Source organism: Dysidea avara, chromosome 6 (genome assembly GCF_963678975.1).
Source record: "Dysidea avara chromosome 6, odDysAvar1.4, whole genome shotgun sequence".
Taxonomy (NCBI): Eukaryota; Metazoa; Porifera; class Demospongiae; order Dictyoceratida; family Dysideidae; genus Dysidea; species Dysidea avara.
The window spans coordinates 8,171,649-8,174,715 of record NC_089277.1 but is presented as its reverse complement, the minus strand read 5'-3'; the positions used below and the strand labels follow the sequence as shown (position 1 = coordinate 8,174,715).

Below are 3,067 nucleotides of genomic sequence, written 5' to 3'. Positions count from 1 at the left end.
GGAAAACCTGCAAAAAATGGATAAAAATTCTGGGTCCCAAAATGTCCAAAATAGCACATGAATAAATAGTACATGAAATCAGTCAATAGTGAGGACAAACCTTTCCATAAATATTGAGGTCTGGCTGACATTGACCACAGTTGCAGGTGGCACAGTGGACTGGCAGCTAGTATCCTAATTAATGCCTGCACATCCACAAACTTTGGCACAGTCGCAATGTGTCATTGGGTTCAGAAAAGAAAAGAATGCCATAAATTCATTTTCCAGGTCAGTAGTCTGGCCATGCAAGTATATATATATAATAATAATAATAGTGAGAGACTATTGACCCCGGGCCATCAATAAATAATGTCAGTAGCATATAGACCCTTTGCAGGTGAGCTGCTGCCATAGCAACATTTACCATTTTGAAGTACAACCTGATTTGCAACCCTGATAGCATAGGGGAGAGTGTACGTTTAACCTACATGGTCAACCTTTGCTGTGGAATGCAGGAGAAGCAGCCCTAGGTATTGTTTTACTCTTATGAAAAGCAATGCTATCAGGTTCGCAAAACTGGTTGTACTCCAAGATGGCGGATGCTGCTATGGCAGCAGCTCACCTGCGAAGGGTCTATAGCCATACCAGGGATGGCGATGACCAGGGTTAGAGCCCTGGTAATCAGTCAAAGCACCGGTAATTTGTCAGTTTAAAGTGCTATTAGCCCTGGTAATAACATCTTAAAACCTTCGTAATTATGAAAGGCTGGCCATAGACAGTATATTGTACGTAGAATATACTATCTATGGGCTGGCTAACGCCGATTAATTCAAATGTGTGTTTACAGTTACAGCTTGTTTACTTACGATTTTAAACAGACTAATCAGGAACGGTTGATTACAGACGATAAACACTATAGATCTTCAGATACAGAGTGCATAGCACTAAGCAGTAGCACCAGAGGTAGCACCTCGAGTAGCATCATGTCAAGGAAACTCTAAATAATGCCACATATAATTGATGACGTCATCTACTTGGTAACACCGTTGCTCACTTAGTTACGTGCTGTAGTAGTCGTGTAAGTGGAAGACTAATAATTGTTCTTTTACTTCTGTTTTCTATTCACTAGAGACTGTTTCGTAACTGTGACGTGCGGTCAGGTGGCCGCAGAGTGGTCTCCCGAGTCAACTGAGTAGGCTAGGCAGCTTAGCACTGCGTACCTCTCGGCGTACGTAGTAGCTGTTGCATTTAGCAAGTGGTTAACAATCCAGAAAAGTAAGTCTTAAAATTGTAATTATTTGTTTTACACTTTTGCACACGTAGACTACCCCAGCCAGCAAAGTTGGCTGCCCGCCAATTTCCCGGCGCCGGCACTGTAGTACCAGAGCCGAGAGGTGATGAAGTTTGGGGCTTTCATTTTAATATACCATAAGGTATAGCACATAGTAACTGAATTGAGTGATGGAGTACTGACACTTATGGTGTGACTGGCGGTTGCTTACAAACTGGATTGTGTACACTGATGTATTTTAGCTTTCTGACATATCTGAGCTTCACATTTTTACCACTACTAGCTAATCACTTTTTTTTTTGTTTTCTGTATGTATGCATGTTTGTCAGTTTTGTTCTTGTATTTACCTTGCCGTGCCCACGCAGATCTTTTACTACGATCTGATTGTGGTTGCACGAGACTGAGCTAGGTCGCACATACTGTAAGTTAACTCTACTTATTATGTTTTCTCATTTATAATAATGATGGTTCTCTCTCCATGCAGTAGTCGATGGATATTCATTGCAGTGGTGTATACCTGTGGGGTACTGCTGTGTGTCTGCAAGTGTTTAAGGTTTGTAGCTTTAAACAACCATTCTGCAGTTAAAATGTTGTTTGGCAGTTTAGGTAATAATGACTTTCCATTGGTAGCAGTTTTAAACAGGTAAATGCTTTAGCTTATTACATTGGAGATTGTTTATGATCTTTGTTTCTTGATATAGCGAATACTGCAAGACTAGCAAATGAAACAATTTGCTACCACTATACTGTGGTTACTAATAGGAACCGATCTAACATATCAGATGGTTATACCATGCACCCATCCCTTACGCACAGTTGTGCAATAGTTGGTAAGTGCATATATGTTTATCTCATATTACATATCAACAATTATTTTATCACAGCATAAATCATGTACATCTGCTCTATTGTAGCTATGCTGGTAAGTTTTATTTAGCTACCATAGTTTGTATTATATTGTTATATCTTGCAGTTCAATGAGAAAACTTGCAATATACACTGCACAGTATCTGATGCATCTTTGCTGCTGCAGAATCTTCTCACAAGAAATTTCTGGACTAACATGTATGCACCTATACAAAAAAACTGACATTTTGTATACATGTATTTTTACTTGTATGCAGTATTATTTTTAATGGAATTCTATGGTGCATGAATGCATAAACTGGATGCAAATGCGATGTAGTGAAATCACCGCAAATAAGTAGTGACGTTCACTGTAAAACAGTAGTGAAGTTCACTACTAATGGCACTGCAAGTAGTGACGTTCACTACAGTTAGTAGTGACGTTCACTACAATTAGTAGTGACATTCACTACTTTTTTGTAGTGACGTTCACTACAAAAAAGTAGTGAACGTCACTACACAAAAATAGTGAGTATTGTGGCAGAGGTTTCACTACTAATTAGTAGTGACGTTCACTACTTTGTTTTTACTGTGCATCATCGTCACACTTGGTACCATTGCTGAAAACACACTGCTATATGAGCTAGCTACCTGTCAGAAGAATTATTGATTGTGCACCTATCATACAGGAAACAGTGTTGATGACGGCACAGGAGACTTGAAGAAGAACAAGATGTCTTAGGTGTTTATTCTAACAGAAGGACAAGAATGAAACTCTATGATACAAGTTATAAGAATGGTAACTGTTAGTGTTATAATTTCTGTAGAGTCCAATTTTTTTTTCATAAATTTTCACGTGATATAACGATGCATACATCAAGCACGTACATTATAGGTGTAGAGTTGTCTAGCAGAATAGGTAGTGAAGAGGTGGTGTAGAGTTGTCTAGCA

The 3,067-nt window shown here is 38.9% G+C and overlaps 1 long non-coding RNA gene across 2 annotated transcripts; it reads left to right on the top strand.

Annotated features, from left to right (window-relative positions):
* The first annotated feature begins 612 nt into the window (after nt 1-612).
* LOC136257784 (uncharacterized) lies at nt 613-2,452 on the top strand. Of its 2 annotated transcripts, none has more exons than XR_010702160.1 (9): nt 613-1,057; nt 1,109-1,254; nt 1,303-1,412; nt 1,636-1,691; nt 1,755-1,823; nt 1,877-1,913; nt 1,972-2,100; nt 2,155-2,192; nt 2,244-2,452. It is a non-coding gene; the product is annotated as an uncharacterized lncRNA (long non-coding RNA). The 2 variants fall into 2 exon arrangements; XR_010702159.1 differs by having other exon boundaries at nt 614-1,057; nt 1,872-1,913; nt 2,244-2,451.
* Nucleotides 2,453-3,067: the final 615 nt, after the last annotated feature.